Consider the following 15,569-nt stretch of genomic DNA (forward strand, 5'->3'; position numbering starts at 1 on the left):
TGTGTGTATATATAATAGAAAAGAAAATAGCCAAGGGTTAGTTTAATTGGGGGAGTCCCCGTCACTAAAGCACCTTAGTTATTGAGTGGTTAAGGGTTCAATTCTCTTAACAATCTCTCTGAGTTTAATTCTCTCAACACTCTCTCTGTGGTTGAACCGGCCATAATCAACAATGGCTTCCATAGATGTAGTGATCACCAATTTCTTGGTTCAATAAATCACTTAGAAATATATATATATATATAATTAAAATAAGCTTTTAATTAAATATTATATACATTTATTGATTCTTGAAATATATTTATAAATTTCACAAGTTAAAATTAGACTTTTAATTCTAAAAGTTCATATTTTGGAACTAAAAATATTAACATGAATTTTTAATAATATTTTTTTAAGACTTCAAAATAATGTTAATAATATTTTTTTAAGACTTAAAAGTAATTGTATCTTGAAACCATGGGATGAAAAATCTCTAAATATTACTAATAAAATTATATTATAAATTAATATATATTTTGATAAGGAAAAAAAAAAAAAAACAAAATTAAAAAAAAATATTTAAATTTTATAAATTAAAATAGAGAATGAAGGTGAGAAGCAATTTTCTAATGCATTTAATTAAGTAATATATAAATGTGTTGATGCCTTAAATATAGTTATAGATTAATAATAACTCTAAGTTAAGATTTTATAAATTAAAAATAAGCAGTAAATTTTTTGAATTTTATAAAATAAAATAAGATATTTATAATATATTTAGTTAAATATTATATAAATTTGTTAATGCTTTAAATATAGTTATAGATAATTGAGATGAGAATTATGAATGATAGCAATAAATATATATATCTATATTTATATTGAATTTTAAAAATATTAAAATTATTTTTTAATAAAAATAAAAAAATTGAAGATAAAAATAATTATATTTTGAAATTATAGCATCAGCAGTCTTATTATATTGTTAATAAAAATTTTAAAATTATTTCATTTTAAAAAAATCACTAACAACAATATTATCATAAAGTGCTTTGATGTAAAGTCGAAAAAGAGAAAAGGGGAATGATAAATATATCACTTTTTATCAAGAAAAACCAGATAAATAGAAGTTTTAATTGATGTTGCTTTTATTTTTAAATATGAATTTGTTGATTATTTTATCATGTTTGATCTTTTTAATTATAGCCACTATTAATCACTTATTCATTATTTTATCATGTTTGATCTTTTTAATTATAGCCATTATTAATCACTTATAGTGAACCAAATTCAACTCTCAAGATTCATAATTAATTTTGGTTAATTTTATTTTATCATATTTAAATAGAGTTAATAATGTTCAAGAATGTTGAATTATAGTTAATAATAATTGTTATAATTAATTATAGTCATTTATGGTCAATTATAGTCAACATGGTCATCAATATTCCCTTAAATACTGACAACCATGGTCAACCATTTTAACATATAGTCAACTATATTCAAACAAGCTCATCCATGGTAAACATGGACAACAAGTTCAACCATGGTCAAACTAACACAACAACAATCAACCATGGTTACTGTAGATATACATGTTCAACCATAGTCGACTATAGTCAATCCATGTCACTTATAGTGAATCAATGTGACTAATATTCAATCTTGATCTACCCTTGGTCAACCATCATCAACTAAGATTGACCATGATCATGATTAATTATCGTCAATTATAATTAGCCACCAGATTGATAACATGACCATGTCACTTAAGGTGAATTACTATCACTAATATTCAATCTTCATTTACCCTTCCTCAACCATCATTAACTCCTTAGTCAACCTTCATCAAGTATGATTGACCATGATAATGGTTAATTATCATCAACTATAATTAACACCAGATTGATAACAAAGGACAATGTAGTGTGGTCAATCGATTTTGAGCCCGCGGATAAGTTTTGGGAAAAATCTAAAACAACAATATTTATAAAAAAAAATGGAATTCAGGATGGAGACTAGGGTTTCAGTGTGCCTCGTTTCTTCCTTACCTGTCGTCGCCTTGAACGAGGGATGCGCATCCCTCTTTGTTGAAGTGTCTTGGAGCGTCAAAAAACATCATGTTTTCCATTGCTGCGGGGATAGACTATCATTATGGCTTTCTTCTTTAGTGAATCGAGCCTACTCCTGCTACGACAACCTTGTAATCCTGGCAGAATCAAGAAAACAAAGGTGGAATGTGGAGTGAAGGGTTTCCCTCCCTGGGACATCCTCTGCATCCAAACTCCTCTTCTATTTGAAAGGTCGTGGTCGGAGTCGAGATTCATTATCGCCTTCAGGTGTCCCGTTGTTTACACTGTTAGAGGCCTAGATCTGTCCACCTGGATGAGGGACAAAAGTATGTCTGGTAATACGGTTTTAACCCATTTTCCACTGTATTTTTTCCCTTGTTCAGAATGTATGCACCGTCCCTTATGCAGAATGTATACACCAGATTACACTACGTTTTTTGCCCATGAGTTTGTGCGACATTCACTGGTGAAGGGACGGGGAACCCCCTGGGCTCTGCCCTATTCAAATGTACACTCCTCTTGATCTGAAAATGAGATCTTAGATTAATATTAAGATATTACAGACTCATGTGCAGGAATGCCTATATTACTTAGTGCAACGGGTCGAAAAGATTGTGAATAATATAGACAATGAGCAATTAGAGAAAAATAATAGACAAACACACATCAACACAGCAAATAATCAAGGAGTTCACCCAAAACTCTTGGGCTACGTCTCCTGGTCCAACTTTCAATGGTGACCTCTCTATTATGTCTTCAAGAGCAGAGTTTTTACAAGCGTGAGCTCAAATCAAGTCTCCACACATCAGGAATAAACAACAGGGTTTTACTTGAATCCCTCAAGTATTTCTAAGTACACAAACTCCCTCTCGCTCTCTGTCTTCTGTTTTCTCTCTGTCTCAGCACTGCCTACCCTGTCTTGGCCACTGACTCGCTTTTAAGCCTATCGGCACTTGTCTGTTCATCTCCCCTTTCAGGCTTTCTGGCTTCCAGCCTCTGTCTGTTCAAATCCCCTCTAAGTGTTAAATAATCATTGTGAAATGCCTTCAGGCATGGTGGCCACCTGTTTTTAAACGGAAAGGACCATTGGCACGATTGAAATCCCCGGGAATGTCATGTTTCTCTGTTTATACAGAGAAATACACTAAAGACACTAAAAAAACCCGCAAAACTCTTTCTATCAGACTTCAAAAATCATCGAATCTGCCCTATAATCCTTTCGAATCCGCCTTTGGTCGCTATTGCAAGCCCACCGTTGATCTGGGTGATCTCTGATCCAACGGTTGATATTCATTTTGGGTGGCTTATGCGTACAGGGATTACCCGCCCGAAAAGGCGCTTTTCTCTCTCCGGCGCCAAGCCACGTGTCGGCCTGTGTATGGGATCAGGGGGAGCCTGTCCAATACCACTTACTACCTGAGGCCCGCCTGAAATCCTGTTCATTACGGAACTCAAATGATATAAAGCTGCATGTATAAACCTTTAGGGTCCATTCTATCGCTCCGGGCGCATTTCCTTTTTATTTCATTTATTTAATGAAAATTCAAAAATACATAAAAAAACCCTTTTTACCAGAACTCAAAATATATTAATTCGCATCCATAAAACCCGTCAAGTCCGGTTATCGCGAGTCGCATGTTTGTATCGGCCCCACTCCTTTGTATCGCTGCGATGCGGTATTGCGATGTGATATATCGCAATCGTATATCGCATGGTCTTTGGGCCCCCGATAAGTCTCCCCTTATGTTTTCACAACGCGATATTGCGATGTAATCTGGGTCGTTGTTCTACGCACTTGATCAACGGTCCTCGTTAAATTGCGCTGATCGTTATCGCGATTTCCATAGGGATGCCTCCGATGTACTTCTGTTTTCGGGAAAAGTGTCTATTCAGAACGACCCTATCCCACTGGGTTGTGACAGAGACCTCAGAAACAAACAGGGAAAACTACTCTTGTATTCTCCTTTATGAACTATAAACGAAGATGATTAAGATGAACTGACCTGTGTCTTGCGCTAGTTGTTCGATCCAATCTCTCTTCTCTTTGCCATCTTCCAACGATCTGCTCCTTCACTTGCCCAGCGTCACCAAGTTCCTGCAAGTTCACAGAAGAAAGAAACTACACAAAGACATGGATTTATGTTCATAAAAAGCTTAGGATCAGATTTAAGCTAAACATACAAATATAACACACATCAGATATACAAGCATGTAGGAGAAACTCAAGTAGTTTTATTGATAAAACAAGAAGATCCAGGAGGAGTTACAACCAATGATTCCTGATCCAGCATCAACCTCCCAGCATAGAATCCCTTCTTCACCTCCAACAAAGCATAAATCACCCAATACTCTGATATCTATCACAAAACCAACAGCAATTCTCTGCAATGTACAAAATTCCAGCCTCTGGATCTCTTGGTGAGGGATCCATATATAGATGTATGCAAAGAGGATGAGTCAGCTCATGAATTGATTAGTGGCTTCTCTCTGTCAGTTCTTGCTTCCACTTGGAGACTGAGAGCCTCTTACTCATCACTGGTCGAATTCAGTGAGGCAAGTGTCATTGGAGAAGATTCTAGAAGCTTCCATTGTCTCTCCACCTTGTGGAATGACTCTGCCACTTGTCATTTCCCGCTCAACGCACCCTGGTAGTGCATTCAAGTGCATTGCAACGCACCTAGCCAGTGTATTTGGGTGCTTTGCAACGCAGCCAGCTAGTGGAGCACTTGAAATGATCCTGTTTTGACTAGTTTTGAGCAGTTTCTGGTGGAGAACTTCTGGGAGAAGCTGTAATTTGTTGACCTTGTTTCTTTAGGAGCTGGAACAACACCTTTAGGGACTTAGGATCCCTTGGTTTATGGACATTTTATGCTTATAGCTGTAAGGAACAAAAATGTCTATAACAGTTGCCCCCTAAAGTATGAGGCCGTTTATCGGGTGAAATGCTTTATTAGGAGGATCCGAAGTTCTTCTAATGCTGGAGAGGAGACCTATAATAAGATACAATACAATACATTATCTTCATACTGTTTTCATGATCTAGCTGAGGCGGGCATTCCCATGCTCAGCTTTATAAATTCATTTTCATGTACATAGGACAGACAATCGTCTGATGGTAGACTGATGATTCTGATGAAGTCATCATCCTTTTGGTAGGATGATTATCTGTGCTGCAATGCTGTACATTTCAATGTCTTTATTTTTTCTGAATATATATCGCAGCCCGGATGGATGAAACTAGATCCGGGGTCTTCAATCTCGTCTGATCTTCACTCTAAGTACAAGTCGATCCATGTGAGAAATGTTTTGAAGTCGAACATGGAAAGACATCGCTTGATTACCAGTCAATGATGTAAACTGTTAACAAGCGCGAGAGGAATCATCGATAATGATAATGACCCTCAAGGTACTGCAGTACAATTCACGTGGTGTGAATAAAGGACTTGGCGTCGAACACCATGCAAAATCTTTCGGTCGAAGGTCATTGATGTATACCTGTCGCCGGAAGTGAGAAACTTGCCATTGAGGCATGCAAGCTTCAAAGTACTGAAGGGGTGTTCCTAGATCAACTTCTTGGATAATGAGCTGATGTCGACAAGAAGCGATCCGTCAAAGGAGGGCCTTAATGAATCCCACATCAATGACACGGAACGGAGCAAATGATTTTGATGGAGGTGAAAACGATCTGGTGACATACGGTTCAGGGTGGCGGTCATGAAAGAGTGAAGTATAATGTATGGTAGTGGATGGGACACGTGTGACTTCTCTGGATGACTTCTCTTGAACATGTCGGTGACACTTATGTGTGTGATCGGTAGCATTTACCCCAAATGTGGATGGTATGGCGTGACCATGGTGATGTGACCGGTGAATGAAACAACCCAACCCGACTCTGGCACGGAGTGGAAGTGTCATGTTCAAGAGCGACTTGTTACCAATAAAGTTTCTTTGAGTTTTCTTCCCAATTTTTCCCAGTCATTTCTGACCAGTACCTCTTTATTTTTGTCAAGCTTGAGGAGGATAACATATGCTTGTTCTATAATTCGCCCTTCGGGCAAACCCATCGCTATGTTTTAACGAGCCTAGCGATAGTGAAACTCGTTCTCGTCTAAAGACAAGTTTGTCGCTATTAATCTTTTTAACGAGTCTAACGACAAAGATAACTCGGTCCTTTTCCTTTTTAGGGAGTCTGAAAAGGTATGTAAAGATAACTCTGGAATTCCTTTTTCGTCATCTAATCCCTTAAGTCCGAAAAAGTATAAAACAATACAGAAGGGATGAATTTTCGATAATTTTAACGAGCCGAACAAAACAAGCGCTCGATCTTTTTGTGCAATAATCCCTTAGGTCCAAAAAGATTAAAATCTAGAGGAGGGATAGCACTTCCTGTCGCTTTAACGAGCTGGAAGGCCAAAACTCGGCAATCTTTTCATATTTTACGAGTCAGATGAAAAGAGCTTAAAGAAGACTCGTCTTTTGAGGAACGAGTGATAAAATGGGTAGCAGCTGATTCCAGGTAAGGTTTGGAATTTTCCAATCACGGCAGTGTCACAAGGATGGCTAGTGAAATCACTCTTCGCAGCTGTTCCTCAAAATGGGTAAACAATCAAATGGAGGTGAATGATCGGCCAATTGGCAAAGTGGAGGTGACGGTGCAAACACGACCAAGGCTTTAATGGCTGAAAATGCTTCATTCACGGTGGTTATTTACCAGAGGATAGTTCATTTTTTAACGAGCTTAAACGTGGGTGGAAACATTTGCTCGATCTTATGTTTATTTTTTAACGAGCTTGAACTATGCGCTAAAACTGCTCGATAAGTGGTCTTGTTTTGATTTTTACCATAGATAGCTTTGTCCTTCCAAAGATAGTACTGTATTTTTCAACTACTTCATCAAACTAGTTAGAAATGATCAATATTTGCTTTGAAAACGAGATTAAAACGCTAATAATTTACTTCGAACTACGTGAAAGTAATTAAAAAGTGTTTTTTACCTCTCATTTTACCATTTCATTTGAACTTGGTTTGTTGGAGCTTTGGAGGTGTTTTCCCCCTCGATTTTCATCAGCTGATTTCGGGAGATTCTATGGACGATTCTTGGCGCCGTCTGGACCAGGTAGGAGCTAAACCCGAGCCCTTTCATTTCATGGTTTCCTTTTTGCATTCTGTGCCCTGTTCCCTGCTTTTCTGAGCCCCTAGGGTTTGATGGGCTCGTTCTGCCATCAACGCACCCTGGGTACATCGAAACCTGCGCTGAATGTTGGTCCTCATGAAGGCAGTTTGACATTCAACGCACCTGTAACACTGCTGCAGGTGCGTTGGGCGCAGAAAGGAAAGTTATTGCACAGTTTTTAATGGAATTTTTCCCTGTTTCTCATCAAAATCAGGATCTAATCTCCTCTCTTGTTTGTTTTTGCAGAGATATTGGAGCAAAATGACCCTTACATGGCGAGAACGAGAACATGAAGAAGAGGACATGATTGCCCTACATGATCCTGTTACAGTGAACGCGCTGCAGAACTGTGGCTTGCTGAAGTTCTTCGGTATCTCTAGCATGAGACAGCAGATTAACTTGTTGAAGTATTTGCTTGACTCTTGGGATCCTATCAACCAGGTTTTCCAGATTAGGGGCAAATCTATCCCCTTGACTGCAGTAGACATCTATTTCTTGACTGGCTTGTCGAGGCGGGGTGCCCCTATCTCTTTGTCAGGTTCGATCCGAGGAGGTGATTCTGTGAGAGATTATGTCCGTCAGTATTGCAGGGAAGGATCTCAGCCGAGTAAAGACGACAAGATCATCATCCGTGATGTCACTGATTGGTCCCTTAGGACTATCTTATTTACTTTTGGTAGGATGGTCGGTAGCGCGTCTCTTCATGTAGCCAACAGATCCTATATGCAGCATGCCTTGGAATGCCTCCAATCAAAGGTGTTCAACTGGTGCGACGCAATACTTCTGGTTATGAAAGAGCAGTTGACCAAGATAAAGAACGGGAAGTTGAAGAACTTTGGGTTCGGTTCCATTTTGACCACCTTTGCCTTGGAAAAGATACCACTGATGCAGCCGCAGTACATTGCACTCGACTTACCTTCTCCTACTGAACCACGCATGCAGAGATGGGTTGACCATATGTCTAGGCATGCTGGTCAATCTCAGATTTCATTTTCTGATACCTTCTTCAGGTGGTTTGATCGTCAGGAGATGGTCTATTCCGAGTATCCATATGCCGGTATGGACTTTCAGGGTGATCCATATTTGGTACTGCCGGATGGCGAGCAGTGGGGTGCTATTGGTAAAATCTCTGACCATATTGTTGTTTACTGTTTTTGTTTATAATGTCCTTGTGCTTTGTTCTATCAAGACTCTAATCAAACTCATGTGTACATGCAGATGTCGGTCTTGTTCGTCCAGTAGCTCGCGTGAGAGTACCAACTGTTGTCCCAGCAAGAGAGGCCACCGGAAGGGTTATTCTTCACGACCTTGATGTGGCCGAGACTCTTACAGCTGTGCAGGAGCAGGTGGAGAGCCTTACTCTCGGTATCCCGGATGTGAGGATTGATGAGCTACCTTTGCAGTTACAGCGGCATACTACTGGTATGCCTCGACGATGGACTCGTCTCTTACACATGATCGCACAGGCTGTGACTTGCTATCATGAGCGCATTAGACTAGGGTGCCCCCTAGCATTTTGAGTTTTAGGTCGTGTGACCGATTTTGTCTTGGTTACAGAACATTATGTGTAAACCATAAATAGCTATATATGTATTTTTGATTTTCGGAGTTTTATTCTGGTTGAGTTATGTGATCCACATGTAGAACATTGATGATGTGTTTCTTTTTATAAATGTTGCAAATGTCTATCTAACACATAGTTTGCTAATGAGTCGGTTAATGTGTTTAAGTTTCTGGAAATATGCTGGTATTGAATAAGATCAAATTGTCTTTCCAAAATCTTAACCCTTAGGAACATGCGATAAATAGCTGGGTTTCGGACGGAATATATACCATTGAGTTGTAGTATTACGAGCTGTGAGTCTAGCCTGACGATTAGTCGGCGTATACCATGAGCGATGGCATCAAAGAGAAGTTCTATAAACGCACTATATTCAGCGATATTGTTTGTTGATTGACCAATACATACACCTCTGAAACCTACTAACTCGCCGCTTGGATCAAAAATGGCCCAGGCTGCGGAGGACAGGTTCCGCGAACTACGACTTGCTCCGTCGGCATATCCAACACATGGTTCCAATGGGTTTGACATCTGCAATAAATTTAAAAAGGTGGATTACTCGACCAAAACAAACACTCTTAGCGAAAACAAAAATATAACAAAAGCATATTGGTTGCTACTAGGCGTAGTAACGCTTGAGGTACAACCCATTACGAGGTTGCGCCAGTGGAATCCCGTCGTAATCCATCAACTCGTAGGCTCCTTTTGCTAACACCCGTTTAACAATGTAGGGGTCCATCCATAAAGAGTTAAATTTACCTGCTCCCAATTTATCGGATTCTTGGTCGTAAAGTAGGACCAAGTCACCTTCCGAGAAGATACGGGGTTTGACATTTTTGTCGAACTGCGCCTTGACTCGTTTCTTATGGGCTTCATTAGCCAACGCGGCGTCACGAAGGGTTTCATCCAATTGGATTAATTCCAAGAAACGAGCTTCTTCTTCTGAAGTTCCAGGGAGGAGATCGATTGCGAGTTTGAGAGACGAGATTTCACACTGGACTGGTAAGACTGCTTCTAGGCCGTATACCAGTTGGAAGGGTGTGAACCCGGTCGCATTCCTTACCGATGTTCGGTAAGCCCACAAAGCTGAGTACAGGATTAGGTGCCATCTTCTTTTGTGAACTCCGATCATCCTTTGCAGTATGCGCTTCAGGACCTTGTTGATCGCTTCAACTTGTCCGTTGGCTTGCGGATAATATGGAGTAGAGCTGTCGTGAGATAGCCCTAGTTTGGCAGCTAATTCAACCATCATGTGATTGCGAAAATGTGATCCATGATCTGTGACTATAGCCTGTGGTACGCCAAATCTGGCGACTACATGATTGAAAAAGAAAAGGGCATTTGTTTCACCAGTATTATCTAATGTAGGCATCGCCTCGACCCATTTAGTAAAATAGTCCACTACGACTATAATATACCCATGCCCCCCGGTCGAGGTGGGGTTACATGTCATGAAATCGATGCCCCATTTGGCGAATGGCCCAACAGCAACTATTGGCTATAAAGGTGCGGGTGGTATTCTGGTTTTGCTATCAAAAATTTGACAAGCATGGCAACTCCTGACTGCGGTTATGCAATCTTTGAACATGGTTGGCCAGAAGTATCCTGCTCGTAAGATTTTTTGTGCTGTAGCATATCCAGATTGATGCCCCCCACACGCGCCTGAATGACACTCATTCAAGGCTTTTTCGGCTTCCTCATGGGTGAGGCACCTCCTTAGAACTGTATCAATACCACGACGGTAAAGTGTATCACCGACGATCATGTAGTCTTTTGCTTGGTATCGAATACATTTTTGTTCAAAGTGAGAGGTATTTGGCCTGAATTTTTGGGTTTGGAGATAAATGATTATGTCTCCATACCACTCATTGCTTGCGGATATCAGAAACAAACTTTCATCCACGATTGATTCTTCGGATGTTTCATCGTTGGACGACGATGGGAGATCGCATAATAATTCTGCGAAAACTAGAGCTTTCTTTGACTTGGATTTTACAAATTCCAGATCAAACTCTTGAAGGATTGCTATCCATTTTGAATATTTTCCCCCCAGCAACTGTCGTGACAATATATAAGTCATGGGGTTGCAATCTGACAGAATGGTAGTTTTCCGAAAGAGGACATAGTGTCGAAATCTTTGTATCGCTTGAACCGCTGCAAGCGCTAGTTTTTCAACATAAGAATATTTGCTTTCTGTATCATTTAAGTTCTTACTTAAATAATAAATAGGATGTTCTATTCCATCGACTTCTTGAACTAAAACCATTGCGATGGTCGTATCTGCTGCAGCCAGATACAGGTTAAAGTCTCTTTGATAATCAGGGGCATACATTAATGATGCTTTCATTAGGGAATCTTTTAAAGCATCAAAGGAAGCTTGCGCGACCTGATCCCAGTTAAAGGGTACCCCTTTTTTCAAAAGACGTGTATAACCTTTAGCAAGTTCGGCGTAATTTGGAATGAACCTCCTTAGAAAGTTTGCTTTCCCTTGGAGTTTCTGAATTTGAAGCAAATTCGAAGGTGGAGGCAAATTTATGATTGCCTGGACCTTACAAGGGTCGAGACGAATCCCATCCTTGGAGACTACAAAGCCAAGTAAACGACTAGAACTGACGCAAAATACACATTTGTGCGGATTGAGTCGTATCTTGTAGTGTCGGCAACGTAGAAATATCGCTCTTAAATGCTGCGGATGGTCAGTGCGCTTTCGCGAATGAGCCGGAAGGTCGTCGAGATAAGGTTGAACAATGTTTTTGATGTCATGGAAGGCATAATTCATTGCCCTTTGAAACGTCACCCCTGCGTTCTTTAAACCAAAGGGTAATTTTCGATATGCGAATGTGCCCCACGGACAAATGAATGCAGTCTTTGATTGGTCCTGTGGGCGGATATTTATTTGATTATACCCGGAGAATCCATCCATGAATGAAAAGATTTCGCATCCAGCGCATTCGTCAATTATCTGGTCAATGAAGGGTGTAGGGTAGTTGTCTTTTGGACAAGCTTGATTTACATCCCTATAATCGACGCACACTCTAATTGTCCCCTGTTTTTTCATAACTGGGACAATGTTCGATACCCAATCGATTAGCGGAACCGGGTAGATGAAACCAGCATGCAGGAGTTTTTCAACTTCTGCTTTAATGGCAGCGGCTTTCTTGGGGTGCACCTGCCTCAGCCGTTGCCGTACCAGTTTAACATCTGGATACATCTTGATTTCGTGTTCAACGATACTCGAGTCGATGCCTGGCATTTCATTGTATGACCAGGCAAAGACATCTCTGAATTCGCGAAAAAGAGTGTTATATATTTCCAGTTCTGAAGGAGAACAACATTTGCCGACATAAATATTCTCTACAACATCTGTTTTGGTCGAGATATTTATGGCTATAGTCTCTTCAATGTTGGACAAGTTTCGCTCGGAATCCACCGTATTTACAGTATTTGATAGAAAATCAATTACTGAAGGATGGTAGAGGTCATTTTGAGTATCTTCTTCGTAATTTGGAAGAAGAGAACGATGGTGGAAATCATTCCATGGTGCTCCTTCAACTACCATAGCTTGGAGAATTCCTTCGTCGGTGTCATGCACTTGCGACCAAGGATCTGAAGGGGTACCATATTCTCTAGACCTATCCATCCAAACGCTTGATGAGCGTTGATTTGGGTTCGCCTCCCATGCCAGAAACATTGATTGCTATAATATTTCTATCGGGCTCAGGGGCAAAACCATTGCATGATCCATGTTGATATCGTTTTCTGAGATCTTTGCGGAAGATATCATGTTGCAGGTTCCTATTGACGCTACTTCCGCCAAATCAATTGGAGGTGGAAGAGCGAAAGTTCCCATTAGTATAGGATCTTTTAGTAGGCCTACTCCGATATTCTGAAGCGAATGGGGGCTTCCATGGATCATGGGAATGCTTCCTGTAACTTGTGAACCATTGGGGAGGAAGTTTTGTTGATCGACGATTGTAATCCCTCCCTAAAAGGGAAATGTAATCTTTCTAAAATAGGTCGACACAACAGCTGCCATGGCATATATCCACGGTCTTCCTAGTAGGATGTTGTAATCAAGATTCCCATCGATGACTTCAACATCTATTTCTACTGTTTTCCCTCCTAGTTCAACTTTCAAGTTATTTAGGATACCGTACGGGGTATACGTCCTTCCGTCGAATGCTTTTAATGTTGTTGCAGATCGCGACAAGGTTGGAGATCCTAAAGTTTTCCAGCAGCTCATCGACATGATACATGTAGATGCCCCCTCATCAATAATCGTTCGGTGAACAGTTTTGTTGAGGGCTTTCACTTGAACAAGGAAAGCTAATTGAGCTGGTAACTGAGGATCGTACCCTTTGTGGTCAAAGGATACAAGATTGGAATCCTTTGGATCAATCCCACCAATGGCTGATAACAAAGCCTGCCTTTGGGATGGGCAGTTTTGTAGTACTTCAAGAGTCGACATAGCGGATGGCGATTGGGCCAAATCTTCCACTATGTTATAATGTTGCGCCGCTCTAGCGCGAGGATTAAATGTCGACTTGTGTACTACTCCCTTTGGCGGTTTTATTGTCAATTCAGGGATGGTGGGTGGTACAACTTCTGTCGAAGTTGTTGTCGAACTACTTGGTTGATCTTTATCCTTGTTGTTCGACAGCTGAGGATTCCTGTAATATTTGTTCCTTGTCGAAATCAAAGCATCATTTTGCTGTTTTGAAATTGACAACATTAGCACTTGAGACGGGGAAGCATTTCCACTTTCAACCAGATTTGTTCCTGGATTCGGAAACGGATCGGTTAACACTGCTGAGGTTTTCGAACTTTTAAAGAATCTCTTAAGCTCAGCTTTGTATGGACATTCTCTTGTCCAATGATCCTCGTCGCATATCATGCACCCTGTAGAGGGTTTCCTATTTCCAGGAGGGTTTGAAGAAGATTTTTCGGGAGATTGCTCATCCTGTTTTTTCTTCTTCCCTTTTCCTTTCTTCTTGCTTCCTGGTTGTTTGGTTTCTTTGCCTTTATCTGTCGATACAGCATTTACTTCCGAAGCAAGAAGTTCGTCTTTTGCATTTTGACCTGAAACCTTACGGGCCTTTTTGGATGTGGCCCTTGTTGATTTCGTGTCTATCGTGCCAATCACGCCATCGCCGGCATGAGAGTCATTGTTTGATTTAGGAGGAGGAGGAATCGAGGATTCCGGTCTAGGGGCATCAGGTATTTTGTCGTAGAGCGTGCCGGACTGAGTGTAAATCAAATCTAGATATTGTGCACGAGCGATCACTTGCTCTTCTGTTACGACTCCCCCCTTTGCCACATCTTCCGTGATGGAAGGCATTAATGACTTGATAAACCATTCAGCTAATAGCTGATCGGGAACATACGTTTTTACCATCCTACGACGACGTCGCCACTCATGTATATGATCAGATATGTGAGTGGCTGTTGTCTGTTTAAAGTTGCTAAGCAGTTCTGTTCCTATTTCATACCTTATCGGTAATTGAAAATGGGTTAAAAAGGTTGTGGCTAAGGTGCTGAAGTTGTCGAACGAAGCTCTAGGCAATTCAATGTACCATTTTTCCGTCGGACCTGTTAATGTCCTCTGAAAAAGGCGAAGCCTTATTGAATCATCATTTAAAGTGTTTGATGAACACCATAGATGAAATGTCATCACGTGATTCGATGGATCTTCACCTAGATTTCCATTAAATTTAGGAATATCTGATGGAAGTTTGTGTGGAATCGCTGGCCACCAAGGGGCGTAAGCAATTGGATCGTTTGTTAGCCAGTTTAAATCAAGTAACTCTAAAGTTGCCACGAATGGTAACTGTTGATTCAGGTTAGGTGAAGCATACCCAGGATACGATGGAATCGCCTGAGCAATTGGTCTTTGCATATCGGCATAATGCATTTGATGCTGATATGTTTGGTAAGGTTGGTGGACTTGACCATTATAAAATGGTTGATTTTGACCGTTTTGAATGTACGGCTGTCCACTGTTTGCAAAGATCTGTTGCTCAGCACCTTGGTATACTTGTTGGAATTATGGTTGTTGGTATTGCACTAGCCACGGTTGTGAAGCCATGTGATGTTGCCCGATACTAACCGTTTGACCAAGGTGAGGGGTAATTGTACCCGTCTGGGCCTGTGTCGCCCCACTAGTTGGCGATTGTGGTTGAGTCGCAGGGTCAATGGGCTGTTGCATTACAACCTGAGAAACTTGAGGTTGACACACAACAGGCAGCGCTTGAACTTGCGACACAGTCACAATAGCTGGCGTAGTGGGTATGTTCGACACAGGTACGCATTGTTGCATCGAATATACAACCCTTGGTTGTTGAGGTAGTATAGGTACCCAACCACTTGATGTAATTCCAGTATAACCTGAATGCTATTGTGAACTCTCGTATGGATATCCTCCCGGAGGTGGTAATGAAAGGGTGTACTGCCCCCCATACGGTGGTAATCCAGAACTCAAGGGAATTGTTTGCCCTTGGGGACCGGACTGCCCAAATTGACCTCCAAATGGATCAATTTGTTGAGACTCAACATAAGAGTTTCCGGGTATAATTCCGGATGAACAAACAGGAACGGACCAGACTGTCGAAATAGCCCCTGGATGGGCTCCTTCTAGCGGTTGTGAGCTAGTCGGGACAGATGGTATGCCGGCGAACATTGTCGGAGTGACAGCAGGGAGTTCTGCTGTCGCTGTGTCAGAAGACACAGTCCTAAATGTTGACAATTGTTCAGACATTTGTAGTCTATCCAAAAGATTACCTAG

The sequence above is a fragment of the Pinus tabuliformis genome, chromosome 2_2 (assembly GCF_031772625.1).
Source record: "Pinus tabuliformis cultivar Carrire ecotype Pingquan chromosome 2_2, CPIR1, whole genome shotgun sequence".
NCBI lineage: Eukaryota > Viridiplantae > Streptophyta > Pinopsida > Pinales > Pinaceae > Pinus > Pinus tabuliformis.